Source organism: Moschus berezovskii, chromosome 2 (assembly GCF_049115385.1).
Source record: "Moschus berezovskii isolate FMDL1 chromosome 2, NW_MosBer_1.0, whole genome shotgun sequence".
Classification (NCBI taxonomy): domain Eukaryota; kingdom Metazoa; phylum Chordata; class Mammalia; order Artiodactyla; family Moschidae; genus Moschus; species Moschus berezovskii.
The window spans coordinates 50,791,899-50,807,787 of NC_142461.1; the positions used below are offsets into that span (position 1 = coordinate 50,791,899).

General features: G+C 41.6%; 3 pseudogenes; all 3 read right to left on the bottom strand.

The window, feature by feature from the left end:
* Positions 1–790: 790 nt before the first annotated feature.
* On the bottom strand, positions 791–1,197 carry LOC148778531 (large ribosomal subunit protein uL16-like; annotated as a pseudogene).
* LOC129538738 (small nucleolar RNA SNORA70) lies at positions 1,151–1,265 on the bottom strand (annotated as a pseudogene).
* An 11,408-nt stretch (positions 1,266–12,673) lies between these two features.
* On the bottom strand, positions 12,674–14,130 carry LOC129538549 (zinc finger CCHC-type and RNA-binding motif-containing protein 1 pseudogene; annotated as a pseudogene).
* Positions 14,131–15,889: the final 1,759 nt, after the last annotated feature.

Below are 15,889 nucleotides of genomic sequence, written 5' to 3' on the forward strand. Positions count from 1 at the left end.
AAGATAAGAAGGGATATGAGAGCTGACTCTCACTCTGCTGTCTCTCTCGGCAGGATGCAAAGAGAAAATGGCTATCTTTAAAACAGGAAGCAAGCATGCCCTCACCAGACACTGAATCTTGCTCACATCTTGATCTTGAACTTCCCAGCCTCCAGAATTGTGAGGAACAATCATCTGTTTTTAAGCCACCCAGTCTATGATACTCTGTTAGAGTGACAGAAACTATGAAAAGCTGGTTTGGTCGATGTAAGGTATATGTCCACTGTGTTTCTCCTATTAACTGGTTCACACTGGTTGTAGGAGAACCTTAAGCTGAAGAGATGGAGACTTACTCTTTAGAGGCCTATATGAACTGGACTGGGATAAGAGCCAGACATCCTGTTGAGAATCCTCTCCCTACCTTTACCATCTAAGGGAAGAGTAAAATAGGGAATCAAATATAGTACAAGTTTACCAGTTGGCTCTGGAGTTCAGTGGGACTTGCATTGATAACCTGGATATAACATTTAGTGCCTATATGACTTTGGGCAAGTTATTTGACCTCTCTATGCTTCAATTTCCCAAGTTCAGTTTCCTAATTTGTAGAAAGGGGATAATAATTGTACCTGCTTTCAATAAGTGGTGATCTTTGTGAAAATTAACTGAGATAATGCCTATAAGGTAAAAGGCCTAAGCATAGTGTTTAATGAAAGTAACAGGTTTGATTTTGCTATAGTTTATGTATTTATTTTTTGACAGGAAATAGGATTTGTCGGTGAGCATGATTAAGGAGGGGACAGCACCGATGCTCTCAGGAGTACAGCGCCCGCCATTTGTCCAGGGGACCATGATTAGGGATGTATTTGACCCCACAGCCATCCGGGATGACCCACTTTTCTGCCACCATGTTTTCAAATTCATCCGCATTAAACTTCATAAATCCCCACTTCTTGGAGATGTGGATCTTTTGGCGGCCAGGGAACTTGAACTTGGCCCTGCGGAGGGCTTCAATCACATGCTCCTTGTTCTGCAGCTTGGTGCGGATGGACATTATGACTTAGCCAATATGGACCCTGGCCACTGTGCCCTGGGGCTTTCCAAAGGCACAATGCATACCTGTCTGGAGCCTAGACTGGGGACAGCAGGCCAGTCATGAATGTCCACTAGAAAGAGTTGTCTCCAAGGTCCCTGAGGGCAACCTATACAGGCAACAGGTTGTATACATTACTGAGGAGGCTGCTGTTTGAAACAATTGTACATTGGGCCCTCATGGTATTGTTCTTCATTATCACAACAGAGGAAACCCATTCTGTCATGCTAAAATTGGAGGAGATGGATGTTGTTAGATGGCTTGAGGAGAAGACTTTGTAAAACACTCTTGAGAAAGAATGGGTCCCTTCAGGATTGCCTGATAGTCCCATGAAACTGTGGGTATCCTCTATCATTGCTCAGCAGCCCAAGTGGCTGGAGAAAATATTTGATTGGATTGATGTCAGGGTACAGCAGAAGGTGGAGAAGGCAATGGCACCCCACTCCAGTGCTTTTGCCTGGAGAATCCCAGGGATGGGGGAGCCTGGTAGGCTGCCGTCTATGGGGTCACACAGAGTCGGACATGACTGAAGCGACTTAGCAGCAGCAGCAGCAGCAGAAGGTGCAAGAGGACTAGGGGGCTGGCCTGAGTTCAGGTGAAGACCTGAAAGCATAGGTTTACTGTTCAAGTCTTCAAATCATTTCAGAAAGAACTGGTGTCATGCAGTGGATAGAAGCACACTTCACTTCTCAAACTTCAAGTCCTTGGAGATAGTGACACAATTCTGCCTTACATACATAACTGATGAGATATGTAGTATAACACATTTCATTTTCTCGTGGGCATTTTTACATTTTCATTGTATTGAATAAACTTGAGCAAATGACCTATTTGGCTTTTAAGTTTGTGAAAGCATACTTTTAAGGAGATTTGAGAAATGTTTTCTCAAGGGTGTAAAAGAAGTATTTATAACTTAAGTCATGAGGCATTCACTTATTCATTCATTCGACAAATATTTACTAAGTGCCAACCAGTTGAAGTCCAGGTGCTCTAAACAGAATTGAAAATGTCCTTCCCTTCAAGATGGTGGAGAAAATATTGATGTAATGGTAATAGAAGAGAAAATGCCCAAACAAAACTGCTCGTCAATTTTTCCATGAAGTCAGAGGACAGAGCTTTCTTCATGATGAAGAGGGGAGAGAAAGTGTGTTTAGGAGGGAGCTTGAGGAGAAGGGCACACTTGAGCTTAAATTTGAGGATAAGTTAGAATTGCATGTATAATGTTGGAGGGAAGGAAGAAAAACTAACAGAGGAGGTTTGGGTTGTGTTAAAGTGTGGGGCAGTGGGCAGTGGGCAGCCCTAGTGATATGAAATAGTGGAAGATCAGATAGCCCAAGAAGTTCAGGCAAGTATCTGATTTGTCTTCAAATCTAACCCTCTAGCACCAAGTAGAGCTCCTTCTTCTAGGTACCCAATACATATTTATTGAGCAAATGAATGAATGAAGTGTAATTTTGCATCAGTTTATGGAGTGCTTCCAAGGCCATCCTTTAAACTTTATATAGGCAGTGGGTAACCACTGACTATTCAAACTTCATTTATTCAACACATATTTGTTGAAGGTTTTCAAGTAAGAAAATGGTATGAATTGAACGATGATACAGGAAGATCAATATTCCTGGTTCATTTCCTGGATCAGCAGCATAGACACATAAAAAAAGTTTGTTCAGAAAGTGTTCTCAGGGCAGAATTAGTTTAAAGAAGACATTCAAACTGACTAAATCAAAGACCCTACTCCTATCTCCTTAACTGTGACACCGTAGCCCTGCTGGTTGCTGCCTCAACCCTAGCCAACCACTGCAAAAGAAAGGGGCCAACTGTGGAAGGAATTGATACAAACTGGTTTCATGCTTTTCAAATTACTTACTTGTTTACTACTTTTCCTAGAAGTCTAATGTTTAGGGGTCTGGAGGATGTTAGAAAAATTATTTTTTATACCACAAAGTATCTAGAATATCCTGTATTTTTCAGGGGGATAGGGTTAATAGTGAACCTTCCAAAAGACCATGGCTATTTTGACTTGCAGCCTGAGCAACTTCCTGGACATTTTCCACAGGGGAGTTGGGATGGATGAATGTCAGTCACTGTTGTTTTTGGAGCGGGGCACTGCAGAGCTCTGGCCAGCCACCCCAAGAGATCAGGTACACTTGTCATAACAAGGCAAGGAAACAGAAGTAATTAATGATCTAGAAATTTTAATGATACTTCACTGTCTCTGCTTGAAATCATACATGGATCCTACTCTTTAATTTTTTCTTAGAGGGAAAAAAAATGTCCTCTTCTTGCTCTAGTAAGAAAAATAAGTTTATAATTAGAAGTTAATGGTATCAATCATCTCTGCCCAAGAAATGTCATTAAAGGGGATCAAGCTACTTAGTCTCTTTATTGTAGTCACTGAGTATAGTCCATGGAAGTTTGCCATGGCTTACCAGTTACCCCTCTGTCTTAAAGAGTTCCAAACAATTTGTAAAACAAACAAAAAAGTAGCCTGAAAAGGGATGGATAAGAGCTTCTGCTGCTGCTGCTGCTAAATCGCTTCAGTCGTGTCCGACTCTGTGCGACCCCATAGACGGCAGCCCACCAGGCTCCCCCGTCCCTGGGATTCTCCAGGCAAGAACACTGGAGTGGGTTGCCATTTCCTTCTCCAATGTGTGAAAGTGAAAAGTGAAAGTGAAGTCTCTCAGTCGTGTCCGACCCTTAGCGACCCCACAGACTGCAGCCTACCAGGCTCCTCCATCCATGGGATTTTCTAGGCAAGAGTACTGGAGTGGCTTGCCATTGCCTTCTCCGGGATAAGAGCTACTTACTACTTAATACTATCTTGTATATAGATTTTTGTTCTTTGAAATAATTTTGTATTTTCATTTTTGGCTGCACCACACAGCTTGTGGAATCTTAGTTCCCCAACCAGGGATTGAATCTAGGCCCTCGGCAATGAGAGCACAGCGTCCTAATCTCCACACCACCAAGGAATTCCCTTAATACTATCCTGGATTAAAAAAAGGACGTGAAGGAAAATCCGTTTTGAATTCAATGCTGTTTTCTTATGTGATGAAATTTTTGTCTTGCTAGTTTAACAAAAATCAATTAACTGAGGCCAGCAAAAAGAAGGAAATCATTCCTGTTTTTGGCAAGGTCCTAAAACAATGAAATGTGGGCAAATAAAGAATGTTTTCAAGATTAGAACCTTGGTGTTCAAAGGAAAAATTATGAAACCTGAATTTATTCAATAAGCAGTTAAACACTATGCCTTACATTTGATTAATGCTTTACAATTCTAAAGCAGTTTAGCATCAGTTTCATTTGTTTCTCACAACAGCCATAAAGACAGATATTTATTATGCCCATTGTGCAGAGGAGAAAATTAAGGGTCAGAGAGGTTTAGTGGTAGTGCTATTATTTGAACCATGGCTGGTCTGACTTCAAACCAATGCTCTTTCCATTGGTACATGTATTCAGTGTTGGGTTGTTTTTTTTTTTTAATTTTAAATACAATTTTTAAAGGTTGCACTCCTGTTACATTGTTACAAAATATTGGCTATATTCCTTGAGTTGTACAATACATTCCTGCAGCCTATCTTACACCCAATAGATTGTGCCTCCCACAACCCCTTCCATATTCTGCCCCCTTCCCCCAGTTGGCAAGCACTAGTTGATTCTCTGTATTGTGAGTCTGCTTCTTTTTTCTTATATTCACTAGTTTGTATATTTTTTAGACTCTGCATTTAAGTGATATCAAACAGTATTTGTCTTTCTGTTTATTTCACTTAACATAATGCCCTCTAAGTTCACCCATGTTGCTGCAATTGGGAAAATTTTCTTTTTCATGGCTGAGTAGTAGTCCATTGTGTGTGTGCATTCATGTGTGTGTGTATGTGTATCTTTATTTATTCACATCTTCTTTATCCATTCACTTTGGGGTACTTGAGCTGTTTCTGTATCTTGGCAATTTTAAATAATGTTGCTATGAACATTGGGGTGCATGTATCTTTTTGAATTAGTGGTTTTGTTTTTTTCAGATATATACCCAGGAGTGGAATTGCTGGATAAAGTTGGCTAAAAGCTCAACATTCAGAAAACTAAGATCATGGCATCTGGTCCCATCACTTCTGGGGAAATAGATGGGGAAACAATGGAAACAGTGTCAGACTTTATTTTTGGGGGCTCCAAAATCACTGCAGATGCTGATTGCAGCCATGAAATTAAAAGACGCTTACTCCTTGGAAGGAAAGTTATGACCAACCTAGATAGCATATTAAAAAGCAGAGACATTACTTTGCCAACAAAGGTCCGTCTAGTCAAGGCTATGGTTTTCCCAGTGGTCAAGTATGGACGTGAGAGTTGGACTGTGAAGAAAGCTGAGCGCCGAAAAATTGATGCTTTTGAACTGTGGTGAAGAAGACTCTTGAGAGTCCCTTGGAGTGCAAGGAGATCCAACCAGTGCATTCTAAAGGGGATCAGTCCTGGGTGTTCATTGGAAGGACTGATGCTGAAGCTGAAACTCCAATGCTTTGGCCACCTCATGCGAAGAGTTGACTCACTGGAAAAGAGTCTGATGCTAAGAAGGATTGGGGGCAGGAGGAGAAGGGGACGATAGAGGATGAGATGGCGTCACCGACTCAATGGACATGAGTTTGGGTGAACTCTAGGAGTTGGTGATGGACAGGGAAGCCTGGCGTGCTGTGTTTCATGCGGTCTCTAAGAGTCGGACACGACTGAGCGACTTCACTTTCACTTTTCACTTTCATGCATTGGAGAAGGAAATGGCAACCCACTCCAGTGTTCTTGCCTGGAGAATCCCAGGGACGGGGGAGCCTGGTGGGCTGCCGTCTATGGGGTCGCACAGAGTTGGACACAACTGAAGCGACTTAGCAGCAGCAGCATACTAAAGAAAAAGGAAAGAATAATGGAAAAACTTGGCCAAATGCTGTTCAAAGGGAAAACATATGATTTGCTAAAAGATGATGCACTAAATGGAAATGAGATAAATAATGGAAAACTGTAAATAATTAATGCTTTGGTGCACGTGTATTCTGACAAAGACAAAACTACTTTCTCGAAGTGAAGCAACGTGCCCAGCACTGAAGGCAAACCGGTGAAATGAGCACTATATTTTAAGCATCTCTCAAAGAATGTTTTGAAATCTCATAGATGATCACTGGATTTTTTTTCCTTTTTTTTTTCTGTTGTGTTGTGAAAAACATTTCTTTTTTAAAAAATTATTTATTTATTTGGCTGTGCTGGGTCTTTGTTGCTGCATGGTCTTTTCTCTACTTGCAGTGCATGGGCTTCTTATTGTGGTGGCTTCTCTTATTGTGGAGCACAGGCTCTAGGGTGTTCAGGCTTCAGTAGTTGTGGTATGTGGGCTCAATAGTTGTGGCTCCTGGGCTCTAGAGCATAGGCTCAATAGTTGTGGGTACACTGGCTTAGTTTCCCCATAGTGTGTGGGATCTTCCTGATTCAGGATCGAATTTGTGTCTCCTGCCTTGGCAGGAGGATTCTTTACCACTGAGCCACCAGGGAAGCCCAACAGTATTTCTGATAATGCGCAAATCTTTCCTGACTGTTTAATGGATCTTTTTCCCGATTCCAGTCTTGAGACAGTGTCCTGAGACAGTGTCCTCAGTTATCTAACTGAGTATTTCACCTCTTGTGGCTGTACATGGAATACATGCAGAACACAGGGCAGAGGCTGGTTGGATATTCTGCTCAGGTGACCTTTGTTTTGAACTCTGACTCAGTCATACTCCGAGGCAGGGAGATGAAGTGGCCTCGAAGCAGCAGTTTTCAGGCAGAGGAGTGACAGCTGGGCTGCTGGGAATCAGCTCAATACATAATTCAGTTCCTTTTTTTTAGAAGTTTATTGACGTTTTTAAATTTATTGCATCAAGATTTATGAAAAATCTGTGATAAAGTATATATTTGTCTGTATAGAATGTATCAGTATTGTATACATATACGTGTGTGTTGCCACCCTCTCATGGGCTTCCCTGCCCTGGCAGACACAGTTGCCTCTCTCTGGAAAAGGCTTCGCTTTCTTCTTGGTTTGGCTGACTGCTGCTCTTTCTATAAGAATGGGTCCTCTTTCTTTGTTTGGAACCCACTCGTTAAGGTGCTGCCTCAGTGTGCTCCCTCAGCACCTAGTACCCACACGCCTCTCTTTATCCCTGCTGAAGCTGCTGATTCACCTGTGTGCCTTCCCCAGCAGCCCGTGAAAGGTGTGAGCCCGTAGACTGGGCTGAGGGGACTCCATCTTGCTCCAAATTTTTTCAGACAGATTTTACTGCTGTGATTATTATTACTGTTGTGCAATAACTTCTGGGCAGCAAAGCAATTAGGCTCATTTTAAAGCAAATAGTTCTTTGATCTAAATTCACAAGGTATGAGCATATCCTGTTTCATCATGTGACTGAGGGAAAGCTTTGTTCAAAAAATTGTATATCCTGTAACCGCTTTAGTTTCTGAAAGGGGGCAGCAGAGTCCATGAAAACAGAGGCAGGCCCTTCCCTGGGTAGCTTACAAAAGTTTGGAGCCAGACCTTTTCAGCAGAAACTAGCCCTTGGTATCTGACAAACCTCACTGTGCAATAAAGACTTCAAGGGAAACCTGGCTTTTATTAATGATAGTCTTTGAAGGCACTATAAATAATTTACAGTCTTTTAAAAGGAAAAAAAAATCATTTTTTTAAATGCAAATAATCTCCCTCATTTTATCGCTGAGTAGGAAACCCTCACTCTTCCTCCTACGGGTTTCACCTTTGCTACTCCTGGAGTACTTCACTTCTTACACTTTCGGTCACCAAATGTTGGTTTTTTTCCCCTCCCATCAAGGAATTCTCTACGACACCAGCTGGATATCCTGTAAATTCAAATTCAGTATCTACCTGGAGACAGCATCAGCTCTCACAGGTTAAGAGCTCAGTCCCCACAAGACTGATGCCATGCCGCCAACTTCAGATGCCAATCTCAAGTCGCATGTCGTCACCTGTATTTCTGACCCACCTGCTGTCAGTGTGAGTACCCATGACCTCCTCTTCGGGTTCAGTAATTTGGTAGAATGACTCACAGAATTTGGAAACAGTTACGTTTACTGGTTTGTCATAAAAGGACGTGAAGTTGGATATGGGTGGACAGCAGATGGAAGAGATGCAAGGTGGATGAGTGGGAAGAGGGTCATGCTCTCTCTCTAGTGCACCACTCTCCGAATGCCTCCGTGTGTCACCAGACTGGAAGATTCCAAACCACATGCACATTTGGGATTTTTACGGTGGCTTCATCACATGATCATGATTGACCACTCACTCCATTTCCAGTCTCACCCTTCCCAGAGAATAAGCGATGGGGTTGAAAGCTCCAAACTTCTAACCATGATTGGTTTTATGAGTGACTGTCACTCATCCTGGAGCCCACCAAGCTTTGCCTTTTTTCACCCGGGAAATTCCAAGAGATGTAGGAATTATGTCTCAGGAACTTGGGGCAAATGTCAGTATTTTCTATTATTTCACAATTACAAAATCTTTAAAAAGATGGGTGCTTATTTTTTGTGCCAGTAACTTGTAAAATTATGTTAAGGCATGAAATATTTCCATCTGGTCTTAGGGAGAGTGTCAAGATTTGCAAATTATTACCAGATGCCTTGGGAAAAAAAGACATAAAGTAGAAAACAAACTAACAATGAAATCAATTATTGTTTCAAATCAATAGCAAGCAAATAGAGTCTAAATCATCTTTCCTCTACCCATCATGGCATGGGAGCGAGTCTCATGCCTCATGCAATTTAAAAAAATTTTTCACTTATTTTTGGTTGCACTGGGTCTTCATTGCTGTGCGTGGGCTTTCTCTAGGAGTGGCGAGCAGGGGGCTACTCTTCGTTGCCGTGCCCAGGCTTCTCATTGCTGTGTCTTCTCTTGTTGCAGAGCACAGGCTCTAGGTCCGGGCTTCAGTAGCTATGGCACTTGGACTCAGTGGCTGTGACTTGGGCTCAAAAGATGAGGTGCCTGGGCTTAGTTGCTCCACGGCATGTGGAATCTTCCTGGGTCAGGGATAAGAGCTGTGTCCCCGGCATTGACAGGTAGATTCTTATCCACTGCGCCACCAGGGAAGTCCCTCATGTACTTTTTTTAAATGAAGTTTTTGTTTTAAGGATGAAATTTATTACAAAAGCCCTTATATAAACCAATCATGAATAATCTTTTATAACGAACTTCTCAAACAAATCTTTTTACTATCTACCTTTCTTCTTGAGATAGAATTATTATGATAGTATTAAATTTTCTTTTTTATTCAAATGAATTATTTTCAAGATTAATGATTATTAGCAAATCTTGATGCATAATAAATGTGATACTTTAAAATTACTTTTCATTTTCCTATGTAGCATTTTATTTTATTTCCAGTTTTATTTATTTATTTATTATTTTTTAATTTATTTTATTGGAGGCAAATTACCTTACATTAATATATTGGTTGGTTTTGCCATACATTGACACGAATCCGCCCCGGGTGTACATGTGTTCCCTTTCTTGAACCCCCCCCCCACCTCCCTCTTCCCCATATCCTCCCTCCAGGTCATCCCTGTGCACCAGCCCCAAGCATCCTGTATCATGCGTCGAACCTGGACTGGTGTTCATTTCACATATGATAATATACATGCTACAATGCCGTTCTCCCCAATCATCCCACCTTCACCCTCTCCCACAGAGTCCCAAAGACTGTTCTATATACCTATGTCTCTTTTGCAGTCTCATATACAGGTTTAAGGTCACCATCTTTCTAAATTCCATATATATGTGTTAGTATAGTGTATTGATGTTTTTCTTTCTGGCTTACTTCACTCTGTATAATAGGCTCCAATTTCATCCACCTCATTAAAACTGATTCAAATGCATTCTTTTTGATGGCTGAAAAATACTCCATTGTGTATATGTACCAAAGCTTTCTTATCCATTCATCTGCAGATGGACATCTAGGTTGCTTCCATGTCCTGGCTATTATAAACAGTGCTGCAATGAACATTGGAGTACATGTGTCTCTTTCAATTCTGGTTTCCTCGGTGTGTATGCCCAGGAGTGCGATTGCTGGATCATATGGCAGTTCTATTTCCAGTTTTCTGAGGAATCTCCACACTGTTGTTCTCCACAGTGGCTGTACTAGTTTGCATTCCCACCAACAGTGTAAGAGGGTTCCCTTTTCTCCACACCCTCTCCAGCATTTATTGCATGTAGACTTTTGGATAGCAGCCATTCTGACTGGTGTGAAATGGTATCTCATTGTGATTTTGATTCGCATTTCTCTGATTATGAGGGATGTTGAGCATTTTTTCATGTGTTTGTTAGCCATCTTTATGTCTTCTCTATGTAGCATTTTAAAGTAGAAAAGTATTTGGTACTAAGTGTTCTCATGTTCAAATTCTAATACAATGTTTAGCCCCAGTGGAACCTTGAACTCCAAGATTTAAAAACTTTTAAATGATATTTACAGACGCCCGGCTCCGGCGCAGCCGACCACGTGCAGAATCGTGGCTGAGATGAGCTACCCCGCGCCCAGGGTTAGGGCGGTGGCCAAGAGGAGCTGTACCACGTTCAGGAGGCGGTGGCTGCTTGGGCACCGGAGGGCCGAGAGGAGCTGATCTACATTCAAAGCAGGAGGCGCGGCCTTGAGGAGATACCCCTCGTCCAAGGTAAGGTACAGCGGCTGCGCCTTGCTGGAGCAGCTGGGAAGAGATACTCCACGACCAAGTGGAATATAAGAATCCAGTGTTCTGGGGAGGAAGGAACAAGATGGCGGAGGGATAAGATGGCAAGACCACTTTCTCCCCCACAAATTCATCAAAAGAACATTTGAACCCGGAGTAAAGTCCACAAAACAACTTCTGAATACTGGCAGAGGACATCAGGCTCCCAGAAAAGCAGCCCATTGTCTTCTAAAGGAGAGAGAAGAAATCCAGCTCCACCCACCAGAGCACCGACACATGCTTCCCTAACCAGGGAACCCGGACAAGTCACCCGTCCAACCCCACACACAGCGAAGAAACTACGTAATAAAGAGAACTCCACAAACTGCAAGAAGAGGGAAAGGCCACCCCAAGCAAAGCAATATAAGCAAGATGAAGAGGCAGAGAAATACCCAGCAAATAAAGGAACAAGATAATTGCCCACCAACACAAACAAAAGAAGAAGATATAGGGAATTTACCTGATAAAGAATTTCAAATTTTGATGGTGAGAATGATTCAAAATCTTGAAAGCAAAATGGAGTTACAGATAAATAACCTGGAGAAAAGGATTGAGAAGATGGAAGAAAGATTTAATAAGGACTTAGAAGAAATAAAAAAGAGTCAATATACAATGAATAATGCAATAGATGAGATCAGAAACACTCTGGAGGGAACAAACAGTAGAATAACAGAGGCAGAAGACAGGATAAGCGAACTAGAAGATAGAATTGTAGAAATAAATGAAACAGAGAGGAAAAAAGAAAAACGAATTAAAAGAAATGAGGACAATATTAGAGACCTCTGGGACAATGTTAAACGCTCCAACATTCGAATCATAGGAGTCCCAGAAGAAGAAGACAAAAAGAAAGACCATGAGAGAATACTTGAGGAGATAATAGTTGAAAACTTCCCTAAAATGGGGAAAGAAATAATCACCCAAGTCCAAGAAACCCAGAGAGTCCCCAACAGGATAAACCCAAGGCGAAATACTCCAAGACACATATTAATCAAATTAACAAAGATCAAACACAAAGAACAAATATTAAAAGCAGCAAGGGAAAAGCAGCAAATAACACATAAGGGGATTCCCATAAGGATAACAGCTGATCTTTCAACAGAAACTCTTCAGGCCAGAAGGGAGTGGCAAGACATACTTAAAGTGATGAAAGAAAATACCCTACAGCCCAGATTACTATACCCAGCAAGGATCTCATTCAAATATGAAGGAGAAATCAAAAGCTTTACAGACAAGCAAAAGCTGAGGGAATTCAGCATCACCAAACCAGCTCTCCAACAAATGCTAAAGGATCTTCTATAGACAGGAAACACAGAAAGAGTGTATAAACTTGAACCCAAAGCAATAAAGAAAATGGCTACGGGATCGTACTTATCAATAATTACCTTAAACGTAAATGGGTTGAAATTTTCAAAAAGGCTAGGAAACAATTCTCATAGCCATCAATAGTTCAGTGTTGAGTTCATGAATAGTTTTTAAAGTTTGGGACAAACTGTAGTATTTGCTATTTGAAGTACTATTTGTAATTGGCATATTACGATGTAACATTGGTCTTCATTTCCATCTTAAAACACCTAAAAATGCCTAACAGGTTTTTAGATTTGTGAATTTTAGTTGAAATGTATTTTACGATGTTACTAAACCTGCAGAAATATTGAAATATTTCAGAGAACTTATTCACTGTACATTTAATTTATTTTATTTATAAAAGTTATGAACTGTAGAAAGTTTTACTTGTTGGGTCAAATGCTTGTTGCTTCAAATGCTTGTTGCATTTGAAGTGCTAGTTACAAGAAAATCAAATACCTTCAATGTATAAATGCTATTAAGTTTTTAAAGGAAAAAAAATGATATTTACATAATACATAAGTAATTTTAATCACTAAGTTCCTCCTCATCATTGAAGTATGTTCTTTTCTTTATCCCTGGACATTTTTAATAGTCTGATGTTGAAAGACCCCCCTGAACTGGGTTTCCATTTTTTTGTTGTTTTTCAATTTTGACTTGCTGGAGATCTGTGGCCCGACTGAGGCTGTTAAGAGCAGGATCTTCCCCTTCATCTTCACTGCCTCCTTCAATTTCCTCTTCTGGATCAGGAATTTTCCTTTTTTTTTCCTTTTTCTTCTTTGGAGGTTCACATCCTCCAAGTGTATTTTTAGGACAGGCATTAACTTAAGTGTCCACTTTCTCCACATTCATAACACTTAGGTTTATCAAGCTATATAGTTTCATCTTTCATGAACTCAACTGCTATTCCATTGCCAATAGCAATGCTTGCTTTTATCACTCTACCAAATAACTCTTTGTTGTTTATTGACTTGGCATAGTTTTGTGCAGATTCTTTATCCAAAAGTAAAATAAATGCAACCCCTGTACCCCTCCTGGTATCTTTATCTTTCATTATAGTAACCTTTACAACTTCATTGTACCTGGAAAATATCTGATGTAAGCCATTGTTGATCAGGGAAGAGGGCAGGTTGGATCCATACACTGTGCTTGTACTTGAGGACAATCTACCACTCAATTCTTCAGGTGGGGTGGGCCCAGGAGACCAGAAGAGCACAAGCCCTCAGCTCACTAGGGGCTCAACCCCAACTGTTTGTCACTCCTTGCATCTGCCTTGGCATCACAGATCCCAGTCACTCATGTACATTTTATGGTTAGTGATAGTACAGGGCCTGGCATGCAGCAAGCAGGGGCCCAGCAAACGTGTGGAATTTAGCAAGCACCTCTGATCTGATCACACGTAAGTTCTCTAGGGAGTTTCTGAGTTGATTCTCACATCTAGTTGTGAGATGTGGGGGAAAAGCAAAGTGGGGGAAAGAAAAGGGTCAAGATTCCTTGTGGTTGCCCAGGGGGTGTGCACAGACGAGATGCGCAGATGGGCTGGGTCTGGTTGGCAGAAAGTTGATGTTTAGCCCACGTGGTCAGCTCAGAACTAGGACTAGAAAAGAATTCAACAGCGTATTCTAAGGTTCTCTGATGCCTTCTCTCTCTTAGTTCAGAAATCCTAGGTGGTTCAGCTGTAATTCCCCCATGTCCCTCTTTCCTTTGTTAACCGGAGCATTCCTTTTTTTTTTATCGTGTTGGTGGTTAGACCTTGTCCCCATCCTTGTCTGTTAAGTTCCACTTATACTTGGAGGCAGTTTTTAAAACTGGGCCCTTTGCAGGTAACAAGAGAGAACCTGGCCATTTCTTTTCATAATAATTTGGAGCTTCTTTCATTACCTTTCATGTTTCATCCTACTTGTAGAGACAGCAATTCTCTTAGGCACAGGACAGATATTAGAAACCTCTCCTACTCGATGAGTTAGATGAGACTCAGGGGACATCCTGGTCCTTTGGTCACTTAGGTTGTTACTGGCAGAATCTGGGTGAGAATCTTCTCATCTAGACTCCCCTGGAAACTCATCATGCTCATTCATCAGTGGGACCAGGGTCAGTGATGGGACAGGGGAGATGCAGAAAGACAGGATCAAGGGAGGGCCTGCATGTTCAGGTTGAGCACACTGCCTGGTCCAGTACGTGGTGACTGCCGTGATGGGATCACAGGGTGGCCCAGTTGTTGGTGTAGGAGAGAGTGTGGAGAAAATAAGTGGACATTTTTTTATCAGAGGCAAACATTTCCACAGAAAAGGATATGGGTGGAGACATATCCAAGGAGGTGGGGATCAGGGGAATAATCTTCCAGAGGGACAGGGCATCTTGAGGTATCTTTTAATGGATCAGGCCATGCTTTATTTTCTTCTGTTGCCACAACAGCCTTGGAAATAGTCATGAATCTGCCCATTTCTCAGCTGGGACAAGAGAGTCACAGGGAGGTAAGTAATCCCCAGGACAGCTGCACTGAAGACCTCTAGGGACTACATCGACATGAAGTACCATGGGAACAAAGCCCCCTGGAATTATGCAGTATTACACAGTTATTAGGAAGCAGAGCTCACATGTAGGCTATTTGGCTCCATAGCCTGAGTTCTTAGCAACCCTTCACACTGCATTTTCCAAGACAAGCTGTTCTGGAATCCAGCCTTACCCATGCAGGCCCTCATTCATGTATATCTCCAATTTAACAAGAAAGAACATTGCACAGGTTATAGTTGTGGGGGAGAAAAACCACCCCTGAACTCAGGGTCAAAGGCTGGGGTTGAGTCCTAGTTCTACCTCTGACTGTGTGACCTTGGCCAGTCACCTCACCTCTTCACAAGTCATTTGCCATTTGTTCATGAGGAGAAAAGTGTTTCCTTCTCTCAGGCTTGCAGCAAGGGTTCGGTGAGATTAATGAATGTGAAAGTGCTTTGTAAGCTGTGAAGGTCTGAACAAACTACAAATGTTCATACAAATCAAGAGACGGAATGGGACCAGCAAGCGTCCATTTATTATGTGGACTGATATGTATGCAGAGTGTGGACTTTTTATGCCTCATTTGCTTCTGTGAAAAATGTATAAGCGACAACATCTTGAGTCTGCAAACAGAGGATGGGGCTTTTGTGTGTGCTGCGGGTGTTGCAGCAGCTGAGGGAGGAGGCCAGGAAATGAAAACCATGTGGCTCTGAGTTGGGCCTTGAAACTTCAAACTTCCCCACAAGGAAGAAGAAAAAAACTTGCTAGATGTTCTTGGGTGATAACGATGAGAAATATGAACCCAGCCTATGTTCGCTGGCTTCTTGTGTTTCTCTTGAGCAAATGTTTCAGTTCTTAAGGCAGCTTAACAGCAAAGTCACCTTTCATTTGTTGAAATATAACAAAATTGGGCAGAATCAGAGGCTCAGATGCTGTAAAAATAAGCTGTAAAATTTAAATAAGTCTTAAGTGAATTGGCCTTAGGCATTTACTTGAGTTGAAAAGGGGTTGTGTGAATATGGATCTTGCTTTTTCTTACCATCCTCTGCTACGCTGGCTGGCCGCGACTGTATGCAAAAGTGCTCATGCTAACAATTCTAGTCTCTAAGGAGAAAGAAAGAGCAAAGAAAGTTCTTTTTAGCCCATCATTTTCTCTCTAACCCACTTTTATAGGAAGAATCTGATCAGGTTGTCTAAAAAGGCACATTCAAGAACTTCCATCCATAAAGATCTATAGTCTGAGCATTGTGA